The sequence below is a fragment of the Pistacia vera genome, unplaced genomic scaffold (assembly GCF_008641045.1).
Source record: "Pistacia vera cultivar Batoury unplaced genomic scaffold, PisVer_v2 Contig539, whole genome shotgun sequence".
Taxonomy (NCBI): domain Eukaryota; kingdom Viridiplantae; phylum Streptophyta; class Magnoliopsida; order Sapindales; family Anacardiaceae; genus Pistacia; species Pistacia vera.
The window spans coordinates 1,532,153-1,551,316 of NW_022196378.1; the positions used below are offsets into that span (position 1 = coordinate 1,532,153).

Sequence of the window (19,164 nt, forward strand, 5' to 3'; positions counted from 1 at the left end):
TTGTTCACTAAATTTGTATGTAAAAAACACTTGCACCAAATGTTTTGTTATTAATTATTATGTATTTTGTCATTTAATTTGTAATGGATGAACTCATCATGTTTGGAGACTTTGGATTGTAGTTAAATCATGTTGGGATTGTTAATGAGTTTGAATTAGGTAGTAATTAAGTAGGTATTCTTATTGAAAATCTGAAATTTTTCAAAAAAATATTTATTTTTTTTGCAGTGCTGATGTCACCGTTCCAATCGACCGGTCCAACTGGTTGGACCGGTTGACCTGTGACCCTGGCGGTGAAGCGGGTTGCCCTCCGGTCCAGGTTTTAAAACAATGCAAAACAGTAGGATGAACATTCAATGGGGAAAAAAAAAAAAAAAAAAAAAGAGTAATTTATGTCTATGAGGTCCAGGTTTAAGTATTTAGAAGTTGTTATAGTTAATGTACAAGAAATGGAAGCTGTTAAGACGAATATTCAAGTGTAACTTTGGAAGCTTTTAAGAGTTTAAAAGAGAGGGTTAAAGAGTTTAGAGAAATGGAAGAAAAAGATGATGTGTTGCATGTTTATTCTAGGCTTCTTAGCATGCATTTTCATCTCATACATTGTAAACTAATGTTGTTAAAATATGCAATGCAATGTGAGATAGAAATTGTCCTTGATAATGTTTTCAAATATATTGTAACCACCTCATTAAGAAGATAAATGAACAAAATAGACTATAAGCAGATAACTTAAACCATAAACCAAGATCTTAAAAGCAACCATCATTCATTAATGGGAACATAATCTTCAATATTGTTACACATAGAACAAAGTGTTTCATGTCAACACTGACCAAAAGAAAGTACTCAATGATAAGATTGTGATCTAAATAATACATATGGATCACACCAAAAAACAAGTTTACAGCAGTTTTCCATTCCCTATACCAAATCAAAACAATCCTATTATATGTGCTATTTATCCAAACAACTTATAACCCAATTACTATTGGCACAAAAAAAAACTAACCGATCAATTGTTGCTCTAGAAATAACCTATATCGTCATCCATTGATTTGTCTAGGTTGTCCATTTGCTCTATGACCTATTAATAAGATAACAAAAACATATCACGGAACCTTATACTTAAATGACATTAACACTAGTTTCCTAATATTTGCCTTTTGAGTGTGATAAGCATGGCACTTTACTTGAAAAGGGCATTGAATCATTATGGAACTTATAACAACAGAACCAAAAATCACTTCAACTCAATTTAGATGAATACTAAATTCAACATAATAGTATTCATTTCACTAAACTTGTTTAGAGGGCTGTTGAGCGTCTTTTGACTTGAACTAATATATATTATATATATATATATATATATATATATATATGTTCTTTTCATTTTATTTGCATCAGTTGCAATATGTCTTGCTATGCCCCATAACATTACAAATACCACACTTGTAGTGCGGAAATTCTTCTTTGTTTGATTCCTCAGTTCGATCTCTTCTCCAAGCTTTTGGGGGTCCACCAATCTTGGTAAACTTGCATAGTGGCCATATTTTATACTTTCAATTTGCACCCAAGTCTCCTTGTAAGATTACTAATTGGTTATATCAGTTCTTATTCTCTTACCACAACAGCCTACAAAGTTTTAGTTTCTTTCAAGTTACCCCCACATAGAAAAATCAATTCTTCAACTTTAATAAAAGAAATACTGGGGCATTTCATTTTTCAACCTATTTTGAACTCTTTTTTTTTTTCTTTTAAAGATGTTTATTTTATTGTTTATTACTTTATAGTTTAGTAATTACTAAAATAAGTATTTATAAATATTAACATTCGTAGATTAGTTGACCAACATTGACCCGTCATTGACGAACATTGGCTGCTTAACTAGTCCTTGACCACCATTGATCAGACGTTGACTAGCATTTATCAGCATTGACCACTGTTGACTAGCGTTGATCAGCCATTAAGTTTTGATTTTTTTTAGTTAGAATATTTATTGTTAAAGTAAAAAAAAAAATTAAAAAAGAATTTTTTATTATTTTATTTACATAATTAGTTCCATCATTGTCACCCAACTGAGAAGTCACAAGGCCATAAATGGTCCAAGCCACAGGAGAAAGCCAATAGCACCACCTTGACCACACAGGAAGTTGCTGCAACATACGTAAGGAGTGTGATTTTTTTATGAAAGAGAGAAATGATATTAAACTAGAATTATTTTGAGAAAAGTACGAGATTTTCAAGTTGGTTATAGTTCACAAATTCTAAGTGTTTCTGAAGCAAATACTAATGTTTTGGGAAAACTGGGAATGAGTTAAAAAGTACTGAAAAGGATTTGGAATTATGTACAATCCTTGCGTTAAAGTTGATGGGTATCACAATGCAGAAAAATTATTTAGTTTGAAGTCACATACCACTCAAGGAATGAGAAAACCAGAGAACAAGTTCCACAAGCGTAGGAAGAAAGACATAAAAATGGCAGCGATTTAGTGGCCTGGTGTCAACGCCACAACCATCATCCCGTACAATGTGAAGTAGATAAAGCACATGAACATGAAGAATATTCCCCCCTGCCACTCGAATCCAATCATAGAGTAGAGGATAAGAGTGTACATGATAGTTTGAATTAACACGTACAGTATCTCTATGAGTACCTGGAAAATGAGGGAAAGTAAATTAGTCAAGTATTCAGTGGCTTCACATGCATTTTACCTTTTGATGACACAATATTTAATATTAGCTTTTCAGGTTTGGGCTTATAAAGGAATTTTCCTTGATTATTTGATTTACAATTTCTAATTTGAAAGAAATAAGCTCGTTAGGTTCCATTAGAAGGGGAAAATACAAAAACAAATGTAACTTCAAGAGATGAGATTGTTTACTTAAGCGAATGCATAAGGTAGAGCAGAACACATCCCAGCTGCTCTTTCACGGTAAAAAACTGTCCTCGCAATATCAACAGCGGACTGCACAACAGTAGCATTGGAAGCTCCGAGGAAAGTCATAGCAGCATACACAGCTCCTAAAAAGTCAATCAGATCTTGCTAATTGGTTCTGTACAATAAATAAATCAAGATCTAAATAAACACCAAATTATTATATTTTCATCCAGATGAGGAGTAAAACAAAGAAGAACTATGAAAAAGAGAGGATGCTTTCATCCGTTATTTCTTTCAACAAGCAATATACTTGAATCCAACTGATTATTATACAAAGAGATGTTATTGTTGGCTAATTGAATTGTATGATAACATCTAAAATTTTAGAAAAAACATTATTTATAGATTTTTTTTTCGCTGACCCTTTATGGTAATTAATTAATTAAACATAAGGGAAAAGAGAACTTATGTTTTTTGACCTTTGTCCCAGAAGACGACCAAAAAGAAGGCCAATACATAAAGTTAGGATAAACTGGATGGTATTATAATCAGGGTGTCTCCAGTAAGACCGAAATTGTTTCCAGAAGCAAGCTTCGCACTGAGTAAAAAAGATGGTGAGTATTTGGTTGGGAAGAAGAGATCATTAGAGCCCGGAGCTGGAGTACTAAGCTCTTTGATAAGTTCTTGATTCCTCCTGAAAGTGTGCCAAGAAAGAAATCATTTACAACAATACTTATTCTAACTTGTAAGCCATATGGAAAAAGTTAAATAATGGTAAAACTATGTATTGATACACTCAAGCTTACTGATATAAAGAGGAGTTGGCATAGAGTTCAACAAAATCCACATCCATTTGAGCCTCGACCGAAGGAGCAGTGACCTCAAGCATCCATGTAGCTGGATTTCATCCATCCTTAATTTTAGGAACCCCTGGGACAGCCTGAAATAGGTTATAAATATTAGGTCTCAGTGCAATTTCAAATCCACGAATTCACTAAGGATTTTCCTAAAATAAAATGAATAATACATGTGGGGGACATGAAATTAAAATTATTAGAGTCTATTCTTTGTGTATTGATGTTAACAGAATCAATCATACAGACTACGAAACATGAATTATTCACCTCAAAATATTCAATGAGTTTGTGAGAATGGCAACCATGGGGTCCTGTATAAATGACTTGTCCACCTCGTTTCATCAATAGTAGCTGTAATAACCAGAATACCGTGTTGCATGTTAAAAACATGTAAACAAATAAGAAACCATAAAATAAAGAAAACACTAAAGGAAGTCTATAAAAGTTGAGCATTACATCGTCAAAGGCTTCAAATATGTCTATTGGTGTATAGTGCATACAACAGTTCTTCCCGTATCCACTGTATTTCTCACAGTATGCACGACAATGGCAGCTGCTCTAGCATCAAGACCAGATGTTGGCTCATCCATGAAGATGATAGAGGGGTTAGCAACCAGCTCTACAGCTATTGTCAACCTTTTTCTTTGTTCTGTTGAAAGTCCATCTATTCCTGGAAGCCCAACTAAATAATTCCTTAATGGTTTGAGCTCAACCAACTCCATAACTTCTTTGACAAACATCTGCATGATACTTGAGGTGAATTAAATTATAATGGCATCATTAGCTAATAGTTCAAAGTATGAAGATAGGGAGAAAGTTCCATCAGAGTTAGGAACCTATTATTATACAAGAATTTCAACATTCCTTCCGTGATTTTGTATCTATTTCCAAAGGAAGACGAATCCAAGCTGAGTATAGGAGTGATTCATAAACAGTAACATAAGGTGAATGAATGCCATTCTGTTCACAATAACCACTCGCACATGCAAATGTTTCTTGGTTCTTTGGGTAGCCAGAAATGCTAATACTTCCTTCAATATACCCTCCGGTCTTCCTTCCTGCCAAGACATCCATCAGAGTTGTCTTCCCTGCACCACTTACACCTACTAGTGCCGTCAATACCCCTGGTCTGAAAACACCACTAACATCTCGTGTAGTTGAAGACGATCTTCTTCAATCCCTTGGGTCTTTATTTCCTGATAAGCAATGATAATTAATTCATCTCAGCATATGCTTGTGGAATCAAAACATTTTCAACAAGATCATTCGTTTAAATGCGTCTAACAATTTTAAAAAAATGTTTAGTTACATTATGGACTTAAAAGAAGCCATTCTAATTCTTTTAGAGGTGGTAAACCGAAAATGAAAAAACGTTGTACGAATAACAATACATATTGTTCTCGAATGATCTCCCAAATTCCATGACTCTATGCTATAGCACAGAAGAGATCTAAAGGTCAAGCAACCTAGTTATTAGTGTTTATTTCATTGCTCATGCTGATTTTTGGCACAGAACATCATCGACTAGCGATGGTAAGTGTTAATTCTGTTGTGACATGATAAGATTTCCAGGTTTTCAATGATATGGAAATTTGGTTATGGTTTTTGAAATGTCAGAGGGTTAAATTTCAATAATCAGGGAAGCTTCTAGAACAAAAAAAGTCTATAAACACTTAAGATAAATATATGCTTCGAGATGAATGACTTACAACAGGCACATCCAGGTAGTAGTTCACATAGTTGAATACAAGTGGATGGGGTTGGAAAGGCAAAACCATTCCTCTTTTAGAGTCAGCAAGGTTAACCATTTCTGATGAACTTCTCACTGCCAAGTTAATACCTGTAATTGTTTGTCAAAGTCAACGTATTTTGACAAATATAATATCAATGGGCTTTACACAGTACATGAATAAGAGATTTTCCTTGGGAGCATGACATAACAATCTGAAAGATAAGTACCGTTCCATACATGCTTTGTAACGTAACTATTTATATGTTCATCATATCAGTTTATTTTTCTATTGAAATTTTAAAGAGGTGGATGAAGGTTTGTGGAAAAAAGCTGGCATATGATTCTTGATTGGTACCGGTAAATAACATAATTCTCCAAGATACATACTTCTGCTAAAATCATTAGCCCCACTTAATGCAGTTGTCACTTCGTGTTCGTGCATTTGATATACCAGCTTTAGTTCTTGTACAAATAAAACTTGACTTTGGTAAACTGAAGGAGAAAAAGTTGGAAGGAATCAGTTGAGAGGCAGACAGATGAGAATGTAAGACAAATTCCTCCATCATCTAATAGCAAACAATTTGAGTGTAGAAAACTCCTAAAATCTCCTAGCAAGGCTAGCATCTCTACAGGAAAAAAGAAAAATACAGCTAAAATGTTTTATACCGACAGTGTTGCTACATACATATAATATCTAATTGAAAACAGAATGATTGCTGGCCATTCTATGATCAACATTTTAACAGGATTAACAAGGCTCGCAAGGAAAAAAAAGGAAAAAGCAAAAACATAAACCTTCTACTCCATGTTCCTCAGAGGCTTGCTTATTCTTCTTGTCTCCATTATCCTCTATGATAGTTTGATAGACCTCCTATAACTACACTGTACAAGAAGAAGAAGAAAAAGGGCAGCATGAGAAATTCGGTGGAAAGGGGCAGTAAGGGGAATTCAGATTAGAAATTAGTTAGGAGGAATCTCCACGTAAGGGAGTGCGGAGAGTCTTATTTCAGTTGTATATAAGGGAGAGCAATAGCTAGCTGAGCATATCATGAAATCTGGAATCAATTGGAAGGCCGCTAGACCCTCGAAGTGCTAGCCACCCTTTTTATTTTTCTCTGTCATTGTTATCTTCTACTTGCAGTGTTTGGCCATTTTCAATTCAATATATATATCAGTCTAGTTCCTAGTTACAGAGATGTGTTGCTGAGTTTTTGCTAATAGCATTTTATTAAGCATTGGGTTGTGTTCTCATCAAATTGGTATCAGAGCAAGATTGGGGAATGGTAAAACCCAAGATGGAGAATAGAATGGAAAATGTTGAATAGGTAATGAAGACAGTGAAGGAAAGTGTCGACACGATGAAAACTAACCTAGGAAGTGTGAGGAGTATTTAACGGAGATGCGCGAATTAATACGTATGAGGGAAGAAATGGATGAAAAACGAAATAAGGAGAAGGAGAAATCATCCTCGTCATCGGAGAATCAGAATTCTAGCCGAGATAAGGAATCTGAACGAAATCACAGCAGCAATAATGAGGAGGACAAGAGGATTCGCAAACTGGAGTTGCCGATATTTAACGGAGATGATCCTTTTGGATGGACCTTCAGAGCTTATCGGTACTTTACGGTCAATCAATACGAGGAAGAAGAGAAAGTGCAGGCAACGACGGTGTGTATGGAGGGTTGAGCCTTGAACTGGTACTAGTGGGTCAAATCTCGGTCGACAATAACCTCCTGGAGCTCTTTCAAATCAACGCTAGTAGAAAGATTCAGACCGTCGTATAAGGGGTCTGCTTATGAAGCACTGGTGGCATTGAGGCAAACTGGGATTGTGACTAAATATCGTGAATAGTTTGAAGAATTATCAACCCCTCTGCGTGAGTTAGGAGAAGATCTCCTAATGGGCATCTTTGCAAATGGCCTTAGAGAAGAGTTAAGGGCTGAGCTAAGGGTGAGTAGATCCAACAGTTTATTTGAGCTTATTGACCAGGCCCACAGAATAGAAGAAAAGAATTGGGTCTTGGAAAAATCTAAGCCTAGATTTTTCAAAACCCAAATGGGCAAACCCGAGAGTTACAATCGGGTCTCTATTTCTCCAGATCTGGGACGACAAAATGGGTGGAATATGGGAGTCAAACCCACTAAAACAGGACAGAACAACCGAATGTGGGACAAGAGAGAAAAATTGATGGGAGGAACAACCACCCCACCCCACAATGACAGATTTCGGAGATTGACGGAGGCAGATCTGCAATATAAGCGCGAAAGGGGATTGTGCTTCCGGTGTGATGAGAAATTTGGGCCAAATCACCTGTGTAAGAGTCGATCTCTTCAGGTTTTATTGCTGTTGGATGACAATGAACCTGACAAAGGAGAAACCGTGAGTGAACCAGAGATAGAAAACTCTGCGGAAGGTATTCCTCTATCGCTATCCATGAACTCCATTATTGGCATTACATCAGATCAAACCATGAAGCTTCGGGGGTAGATTGGAAGTGAGGAGGTGGTTGTGTTAGTAGACAGTGGAGCCTCACATAACTTTATCTCACATGGGTTAGTGCAAAAACTGGAAATCCCGATCGATGGAACTAAGTCCTTCGAGGTCATGGTGGGTAATGGGTTCAAAATCAAGGGTGAGGGGATATGTTGAGATGTGAAGTTAGAAATGCAAGGGATGGAAGTTCAACAAGATTTTTTTCCATTTCAATTGGGTAGGGTCGATGTGGTCCTAGGAATTACTTGGCTAAGCATCTTAGGTGATGTTTATTCCAATTGGGGCAAGTTGACTATGGCATTTGCTAAGGAAGGTAAACAGGTGATACTCAAGGGAGATCCTTCATTTGTTAAGACAGTAGTTTCTCTGAAAACTTTACTCAAGATGCTGCCACTAGAAGGGGATGGATACGTGGTGGAATGCAGTTCAATAGAGGTCAAGGATAGTCCGGAAGAAGGAGAATTGGAACCTGTGGTGGCAGAGGTGTTGGCTGATTTCACCCAAGTTTTTGACCAAACCACTAGACTCCCTCCTTACAGAAAACTTGACCATGCCATTACCCTACAACCAGGAACCAACCTACCCAATATCAGACTATATAAATACCCTTACCTCCAAAAAAATGAGATTGAGAGATTAGTTGGGGAAATGATGGATGTAGGGATTATCCACCCTAGCACAAGCCCCTACGCCAGTCCCGTGTTGTTAGTTAAGAAAAAGGATGGGATTATCCAACCTAGCACTAAATCTATTATCCTTGCTAATAATAGATTTAGTGCCCCTCAAATTCACTCTATGTCTACCTTAAAACTTACGTGCAGTTCATTAATTTAATAATGCCAACATGAAAGTAAGCAAATATTTTAGGTATGCCCTTTAAAACTTTGCAAGATTTATTGTTCAAATTCTAACCGAGAGACAAACTTACCAGATCAAACCTACTCCGGCATTTATCATAACTGAAATTGTTCCTAGGAATTACTTTGCCAGTAGGAAGACGCTGCTCACCTCTTGAAAATCTATTCACTGTATACAAATTAACAACAGAAAAGAATAACATCAAGTCATTTAAGAGCTTGACACTCAACAAAGGCTAAGTCAATGATGGTAGAAATGCAAAGACATAAAGAAAGAAAATTAATAATTCGTTGCACACCAAGATGCCCAAATTCATTGCCCATAAAGTTCAAATATCCTTCTCTGCCTAATCCCATAGTAATGAGCCTGATCATTTTGTGTAACGTTATTCCACGATCTATAAGTGGACATCCATTATTGGCTAGGAACCACTAATAAGGTGGTTTGATGCCTTATCTAGAAGAGAGGAGGGACCAAAATTGAACTCTCTATCAGTGATCCAATTTGCAGAGTATGAGGACTTGGCAAATGAAGCCCAACAGGACCCCAAGGTTAAGCACTTGATTTAGGACCTGATTATGGATCCTAACAGCTGACCCAATTACAAGCTCCGCCATGGCTGTTTATTGTACGAAGATAGGTTGGTTTTGCCTAAGGGCTTACAGTTTATTCCTAAATTACTGACTGAATTTCATTTAAGTCCAATAGGGGGTCATTCCAGATTCTTTCGGACATACAAAAGGGTGGCAAATGTGGCTTATTGGGTAGGCAATAAGAAGGATGTTCAGAATTTTGTGAAAACTTGCTCCATATGTCAAGTTAACAAGCATTAAGCTCTGAAACCTACAGGGCTACTTCAGCCACTTCCTATTCCGTCTCAAGCATTCGATGAATTGACAATAGACTTCATTGGTGGCCTTCCTAAGGCTAAAGGGTTCGATAGCATCTTGGTCGTAGTTGATAGATTCAGTAAATATGGCCATTTCCTTCTCTTATCACACGCTTATAATTCCAAAGAGGTGGCCTTAGTTTTTATGAAGGAGATTGTGAAACTTCATGGCTTTCCCAAGTCCATAATTTCTGACAGGGACAGACTTTTCATGAGCCAATTTTGGCAAGAAATCTTTAGAGTTTCTAGGACATCTTTGAAATTTAGCTCCGCTTACCATCCCCAAACGGATGGCCAATCCGAAGTGGTGAATAGGTGCTTGAAGGCATACCTCCATTGTTTTTACAATTCATAACCCCGTCAATGGCCAAATTGGTTATCTTGGGCTGAGTTTTGGTATAACATGACATATCATCGGTCAACCAAGATGACCCCCTTCAAAGCTCTATATGGTCATGACCCTCCGACTCTCCTTAAGTTCACCGATTACCCCTCTCTGGTGGAAAATGTGAACCATCAGATTCTTGAGCGCAATGCCATCCTCCAGGAACTCAAACACAACCTGGAGTGGCACAAGTCCACATGAAAGAACATGCAGACCACCACTAATGGGATATCCAATTTTCTCCAGGTGATCATGTTTACCTTAAGCTGCAACCCTACAAATTTAAGTCCCTGGCCAAACTGTTGAATGAAAAACTTAGCCCAAGGTTTTATGGACCTTTCCGAAAATCGGTCAAGTTGCCTACAAGCTGGAACTTCCCCCTACAGCTCGTATTCATCCCGTTTTTCATGTTTCACAGCTGAAGCACAAGCTGCATAGCTCAGTACCCATTCAACCTCTGCCCTTTTTTCTCACGGATGACCTGAAACTTCAGGTTCAACCTACGGAGGTCCTGGCTATGTGCACCTTTCTTGATGGTTCCAAGGAAATCCTTATCCATTGGCATGATCTGCCTTCCTTTGATGCTACCTGGGAATCTTTTGAGATCATCAACAACCAATTTCATCACCTCCACCTTGAAGACAAGGTGGCTCTTCAAGGGGGGTATTGTTAGACCACCCATAAGCAAGGTTTATAAATTGAAAGGCAAGAGTAGGAATAGGCGTTAAGGAGTAGTGAGTGTGACGAGACAATGAATGTGGAGAGAGTGGTGAATTTGTTATGAGTGTGGAGAGTTTGTTATAAGAAAATACAAGTGGCTGATATCAGTTAATATAGAATAGAATAACTAGTATATAGAGAGGCAGGTCATTATCGAGTGATATCTTCATAGGACAAATTGGGAGGCCCCCAGCTCCTTGAACTGCTGGGAACCCGCTGTTGAGTGAATTGCTCTTTCAAGAGATATTTCAATCCTTATTAATACTATTTCAATTCTTATCAGATTGTGCAGTTGTTTGCTATTGTGCTTATGTTTTGCGGTTGTTGTTTGGATTTGTTTTACAGGGGAGTTCCATCATATTATTGGTGTTTGTATTTAAAACAGGTTAAAAACAACTAGAGTAATGATAGTGGCGGTAGGTGATATTACACTGATGGGCTGGTGATTATGATAAAGTAGGTGGTTGTGTAGTGTTATTGTGGTGGTAATGCTTCTGGTGGTTTAAGTGTGTGTGTGATGGTAGTCATAGGTAGTGTAATTTGGTTTAGATAAAATCATAAAAATGACCTATTGCTCCATTCAGATAAAATGTCTTTAAAAGTGTTAATAAAGAAACAAACAAACAAAAAGTACCTTAATTACATCTGTAAAGATATATTCAAACTGTAGATGGAAAAACAAGCAAGCCCTATTACTGATTGGCATAAAGAGTGCCTTGATAATATATGGATTTTGTTTTGACCTTATATCTAGACAAAAACAAGACAACCTTCATTGATCTTATAAGCCATTTCAACACTTCTAGAATTTATCTTAATAAAGTCTTACCTTGCCTATGTTTTGTTTATTGGAAATCCATTTTAATAAGGGAATTAACTTACATGCCTTACATGACACTGAATATAAATTCATGAGTCCTATCCTTGTAACGCCCACATCAAGGGTTTAAGAGAAAAAGGAATTCTACCAAAGAGAGATTATAGTGTTGAAGTTGCTCAAATTCAAGGTAAGTAAATCCAACTTTAGGTTTGACTGGATAAATACTTGTGTAGAGAAATTTTTATATGTTGTATGTGTGTTGGATGACGAGAATTATGGATTGAAAATTGAGGTTGTTTGATATGTGAATTTCATGGCCATGAGAAGTAATTTATTATATGTGATAAGAAGTAATTTATTAGTATGTGATGAGAAGTGACTTATTAGTATGTGATGAGAATTGATTTATTGGTATGTGATGAGAAGTGATATATTTGTATGTGTTGAGTTGATGGGATTTTGGATGAAAAATGAAGGAATGTATGTAGAAAGGTTGAGGATGAAATTCGGCTAGGTTGATTGTCGGCTTTAGGGAGTTGTTTGCTCCAATTTGTTGACTTGAGAGATATGTGGAAGTGTAACCAATTTAGGGTTTATATGTGCATGTAAGGTGTTTGATGAAATGTCAAAGAAAGGGCATATACATGAGTATGTTGGATTATTACTTTGTTATGGAAATGTTGTTGGTAGATAATACTAGTTCCATAATGATATCTTTATATGTCATAATGCATTCTTACATTTGAGCATTTGCATTTAGAAAGAATAACAAAGAATGAGCATATTTACATGCACATATACATGTATGAGAATATTAAAGAATAAAGAGAAAGAAAGAAAAGCAATTAAATGTAGAATTATTGTTTGAAGAAATATAATTAAAGAACAATTCAAATCTGAAATTTTACTTAAAGAAATATAAAAAGAAAAGAGAAGAGAAGGTTGTTGCGATGGGGAGCCCGTGAATGACAAAGAAGAATAACCCCGAATGCACGCCGCCTTTAGTGAGCGGCCTTAGAATAAGAAATAAGAATTTGTACAGTCTATAAAAAGTGCATGTGGATGAGGACTGTACCTAAGAAAGAATTTGAGAATACACTCACATAGCCAGGGTTCCGAATCCATGCCTCAACCGAGTCCAATCGGCAAAGAAAGAAAAGAAAGAAAGAATAGAAAAGAAAAGAAACAGAAAAGAGAAAATTGAAACAGAAAAAGAAAAAGAAAGAAAACAAAAAAGAAAATGCATTGCATAGAAAAGTTTATGCATCTGTGCATATGCATCATGTCATTTCTACTATCTCGAGTTAGTTTCCCTATTTGTGCTTACATATCGGTAAGTGAGAAACTAGAATCATAGAAAACAGAAAAGAATAGAAAAGCTTGGTGTAAGGAAAGAAAATTTAAAATCTGAGTAACGGAGAAAGAATAGAAGTGTTGTGGGTTTACTTACTGAGCAATTAGTGCTCACCCTGTTGATTTCACTGTTTTTGCAAGTAGTAGATGAGATGCGGTCGGATGAGACGTCAAGTAGCGGAGGAGAAAGACAACACTGTCGGACTGTATTTTTTAGTTTCTTTTTGTGACTATGGTACTTGATGTAAAGATTTGTATATAAGAGTAATGCTATTTTTGGGCCCACTACCTTATACTTATTTCCATATGTGTTTTTCTATGATATATTTAGTGAGTTTTCATTTTATACACCCAAGTATACTAGCTAGAAAGAATATTACAATCCTTGAGAACTATAAAGTCACCAATGACGATAAATGATAAATGTCTACAAAAATTTGCTACTAACCAAGACCAAAGTTTCATGGCACTAAAGCATCTGTTGCACTACTAAAGAAAGAAATAAAGCTTACAAGAATAACAGACAAGCACCACATATATTGTATGAGTTCAATTCAAAGAACAAACAGCAATACAAAAAATGAATTAGTGTAATAAGGTAACTTATGGTTCTCATAACAAAGGATGGTCTCGATCATACTAAAGATTACGTTAAAAAAATTTAGATACAATCCAACAATTTGTGTTATACTTTTATATCCAAAAGTTTGTTGTAGATAATCATGCAAAATCTTACAGATATTGCATAATTAAGTGTATAAATCTATAATAGGATATTAAGATTGTAATTCATACATATTAGGAACAAATCTGTAAAATAGGAAGTCAGAATATTTATTTCCTAGATTAGATTATTTATTTCTTAGATTAGTTCTTTATTTTCCTATATATATTGATGTATAATTTGTCAATACAATATAAAAAAATATTACAATCAGTTTTCTGTTTGTAACACACATATACGTTAAAAAATTATAGAAAGCAAGGATAATATTTTTTATTTTTGTTTTTAGATTTTACAGAAAAATATGTTTATATATATATTTAGAAATTGTTTGTTAGAACATTTTAACCAAACACATTTTTCCTAATTTTTTTTGTATATCCCTTGTTTCTAGAAATAGATAATTATATCACAATTCTAAGTGAAAAATGCCCTATTTTTTTCTTTGAATTTAATTATTACCTATGTACAATATCCATGAGAACAAGAAGGCCTAATTCATGAGCTTTATCAATCAAAGACTTCAGGAGTTCCACAATGGCTGCTGGGTGCAAAAAAATTTGTCACGTGGTACCTGTATCATATGAAAGCTTGATTAAATACAGTTTAATATATATATATATAAGCTTATTTGAAACAAGAAAGTACCCAAAGCTTGCATAATATGAATGCTCTTGGATAGCCATTAGCTGAACAGCATTATAGCCAAGTTTTTTTATGAGTGGTAGCACATCATCTCTAAAATTGGCGTACGTGTTAATCATGGGCTCCTGCATATCATGGGCTCCTGCATCTCATTGTTGATAATATTGTGATAAGGAAAAAACATTGATAACACCACAACATAAAACAGAACAGTAAAAAATGAAGAACTTAAGGAAGGCTGTGGCCCCTATTTATCTACATTGATAATTTAAATCTCATAATAAATTTTAACAAAGTATTACAACCATATTAGCAAATTAGAAAAGTTGATGCAGTGAAAGGAGCAAGATACTAGAAGGGTCATATGGTAAATATTTGACTCCTAATTAAAAGAGAAAATTGATAAATGAAATTAGATTGATGCATTATGATATGTTAATCATCTTTTAATGACACTTTAACGAAAGGATCTAAGACAAATAAATCATTCTCTATGATTCTTGTTATAGCTATCCCAACTATCCACACCTTGGACTAAGCACCTCATTCACAAAAATCTTTTCAAAGTTAAAGAATGTCAAAGTTTCTGAAAGGATGCAAAAGAGGCATAACAGTACTACAATTTATAAAATTTGATCCTTCACATATCATATTTTCCTTTAAAAAATGCTATATCCACCGAAGAATTGCACCGAAACATGTGGAGGCCGCCACGTTGGACAATTGAATACTGACATAAATGGATGGCCGTCCAACGTTTTCGGACGGCCGTCCATACATCCCGGACGGTCGTTCATAGTGGAATGGACGACCGTCCACAAAAAGTTGTTTAGTTTTTTTTTTTTTAAAAAAAAAAACAATGGACAACCATCCAAATTTTATGGACGGGCGTCCAGTTAATATGGACGATCATCCATATTATATGGACGCTCATCCATAAAGATGGATGCCAGTCCATCATCTGTGGACGGTCGTCCATCCTATAGGGACGGCCGCCCTAAATGATGGACTACCGTCCATTGTTTGTGAATTTTTTTTATAAAAATAGTTTTAAAATATAACAAGACAGCAGTCCATCTGTTGTGGATGGTCGTCCATCTTGTAGGAACGGCCATCCATACTAGATGGATTGCCGTCCCCAGTTTGTGAAATTTTAATTATTTAAATTTTTTTTAAATATAATGTAAATATGGACGGCAGTCCATGTACTTTAGACGACCGTCCATACTAGATGGACGGCCGTCCAAACTACATGGATACCAGTCCATATTTGTTGAAAAAAAAAAAAATTGTTAATTAATATTAATGAATGGCTTGTCTAATACGCTTCATTTTTAAGCGCCAAAAATTTTTTCTTCTCTTCTCCTTCTCCTTCGTCTCCGTCATTTGTTTTTCTTCTATTCTTTGTCTGCGCCATTTGTTTTTCTTCGCTTCTCCTTCGTTGCATGTTGTAATTCCTTGCTTTGATGCCGGTTGCTTCCTCAACAGCTAAGCACCAGCAGCAATACCTCGTTTTATAAAGATAACCGAGAAACAAAAATAAATATCAAACCTGTTAAAGCTCGGATTTTTTGTTAAGGAAAAGAATTTTTGACTTATTTTATATATTCATTTAGTTTCGATTCTATTTTGGATTGAATATATGTTTGATAGATAATATTTGTTGGTGACAGTTGTTAACTAGATTCATGAACGCGAAAACTGGTATTAGTTGTGCATAAAATAACTGAATATGGAAGAGTCCAGTTTGCCTCGTTTCAATGATGTTGAGGTAAATTGTGTTTGAAACTTTTTTAAATATGGTGTATTGTATTGTTTATTATGATGTGTTCACATTCTAATTTTCTTTATTATAAAACCATTGAATCAGGAAAATGAATGTGATGAATTAGAAGATACGGGATGTGCAGAGGAAGAAGTGGAGCCTCATATTGGAATGGTGTTTAATTCAGTTGATAGTTTGGTGAAGTATTACAGAAGGTATGGGAATAAAATGGGTTTTGAAGCAATGATACGTACGTCAAAGAAAGGAGATGATGGGGAGATGATATACGTGACAGTGACATGTTCTTGTTCTGGGAAGGAGAGAAGTAAATGCAGAAATACCTTGAAAAAATAACCTATTGCAAAAACAGATTGTAAGAGTCAGATTAGTGCAGCTTTGAATGGTGAATACAAATGGGAAATTAAATCAGTTGTGCTTAAACATAACCATGATCTTACAAGTCCGACGAAAAGGAGATATTTCAAGGTAAACCAAAGATACAACCTTTTGTGAAAAGGAGGCTTGAAGTTAATGATCAAGCTGGGATTAGACCGTGTAAAAATTTTCAGTCATGTTCAGTTGAGGCATGAGGTATAGAGAATTTGACATTTCTACAAAAAGATTGTAGGAATTACATTGAAAAAGTTAGAAGGCTACGACTTGGAATTGGAGATGCTTCGGTAGTGCTAGAGTATTTTATGAAAATGCAAAAGGAGAATTCAATTTTCTGGTACATGATTGATGTAGATGAAGAGAGTTGACTGAAGAATGTGCTATGAGTTGATGCTAGATGTAGGGCCGCATATAAAGATTTCAGTGATGTTGTGACCTTCGACACAAAGTATCTGACGAACAAGTATGATATGCCATTTGCGGCTTTTGTGGGGGTTGATCATCATGGGCATTCGACATTGTTAGGTTGTGGGTTAATTTCATATGAGGACATAGAGACATTTGTATGGCCATTTCATTCTTGGCTTGAATGCATGGATGTTGCTCCTAATGGAATTATCACTGATCAAGATAAGGCCATGCAAAATGCAATTGAGATTGTTTTCCCCGGTACAAGACATAGGTGGTGTTTGTGGCATATAATGAAGAAATTGTCTGAGAAGTTAAGAGGGTATAACGAATATGAAACTATAAAGTTTACATTACAAAATATTGTGTATGATTCGTTGACACGTGAAGAGTTCGAAGAATGGTGGAACAAATTCATTGATGTGTATAACCTTCATGAGAATGAATGGTTATCTGGATTGTTGTAACGCCCCACTTGAGGTACATAGTTAAGATTTGATGAATGGCTTGAATGTTTATTGATTTATCCTCATTTGAGTTTGTATGTTGTTAGTATTGGTTTGGTTGAGTGGTTGCCCTGAAAATTTGTAAGACTTGGCGAAATCTTGATGTTACGGTCTTCGCCAGGGCGAAGAAGAAGCTTCGTCGTGGCGATGAAGTGCTACATCCCCTGTGTAGCTGCTGTGCGTTTTCGCCGGGGCGAAGAAATATCTTCGCCGCGGCGAAGACTCAGCTGAAATTTCCTTGAGTTTTTAGAGAATTCTTCCTTTTGGGAGTCAATGACCATTCTACCCCTAATTAGCAGGAAAAGTGAGGAGTGAAATGCAAGGAAATTGCATGGAGAATAGTTTGAATGGGGATGTTTTTTTGCAAAGAATTAAAGGGCATAGGTGGAATTTCAAAGAAGGAGTAAGGGTATATTGGGAAAGAGTGGAGAAAATATGAGATATTAAGGGTTTAGCTTTAGAAACCCTTTCATTCATTCTTCTCCACCGCCTCTTTCATCCTTCAATTCTCTCAAACTTTCATTCAATTTTCCAAGGATCTTTGAAGAGCTTTTGACTAGAAATTGAACAAGTTGGATCCTAAGCACTTAAAGGTGAAAATCCTTACTGTAGATGTGAATTTTATTGGTGAAAGAATAGGATCCTTATTGAGTTTGTGTTTAAGGTTTAAGAGAAAGTATCAAGCCTCAAGATAAGAGCTTAAGTGGATTCTACTTGAGCCTAAGGTAAGTAAATCCACCTAAGTTGTGATTTGCATGATTGAATGATGTGTAGAGCTTTATATAGATTAATGCTTGTACTTTTATGTTTGAAATGAGTTGATGAATTTATGAATGAGTTTAATGTTGATTTATGGAGAAATTCCACCATGAGAAGGGTGGAATGTGTTGATAAAGTATGGATAGAATTAGAAGAATTTGAGAGGAATATTTGAAGTGTGCTTTCTTTGCAGATGTGTGATGATTTAAAGGAGTTGAACTCCAATTTTGGTTGTTAAGAAAGAAGTATAAGTAAGTTAGAATAGAGTTTTATGTACACCCATATTGTTTTATGAAATGCCTAAAAGAAGCATGAGTAGAAGTAGAGAACCTTACTTTATGCGACATAGCATATTTCATTTCATGAATGCTATAGAAAGTCTAGGCATGAGCCATCCATATGCATATTGTTTATTGAGTAAGCAAATAGAAAGAAATATGAGAAATGAGAAAGAAACATTCTAAGAATAGAGATAAGAAAAACCAATTCTCTAGAATAAAGAGAAAGAAAGAATTAGCACTAGAGAATAAAATGAATATTAAGTGCTATAGAAAAAAAAAAATAGGTTGTGCGATGGGAACCCGTGAGTGTAGAGTTACCCGCATGTAAACCACCATGAGAGAGAGTGGTCTCCGCCATGAGAGAGCGGAATGAGAATGAGAAAAAGATTTGTATAGCCATGAGAATACATGTGGATGAAGCTATACAGAGAGAGAGTACACTCACATGGTCAACGGTTCCGAATGCATGCATTGACCAAGACCGATCGCAAAGAATAGAAAGATAAGAATAAAAATAAGAGAAGATAGAAGAAAGAAGAAAGAAACTGCATGTTTATCTTTAGTGTCTCATCCATGCATGGTTATGATATTCTCCATGGGTGATGAGAATAGAACGAAAGAAAAGAATAGTGAGAATTAGAAGTAGAGAAAGAACAAGAGAGATTGAATTAGAAAAAGAGACAAGAGTACGAAAAG

The 19,164-nt window shown here is 35.6% G+C and overlaps 1 pseudogene; it reads right to left on the bottom strand.

Annotated features, from left to right (window-relative positions):
• Window positions 1–1,024: 1,024 nt before the first annotated feature.
• LOC116107469 lies at window positions 1,025–5,910 on the bottom strand (annotated as a pseudogene).
• Window positions 5,911–19,164: the final 13,254 nt, after the last annotated feature.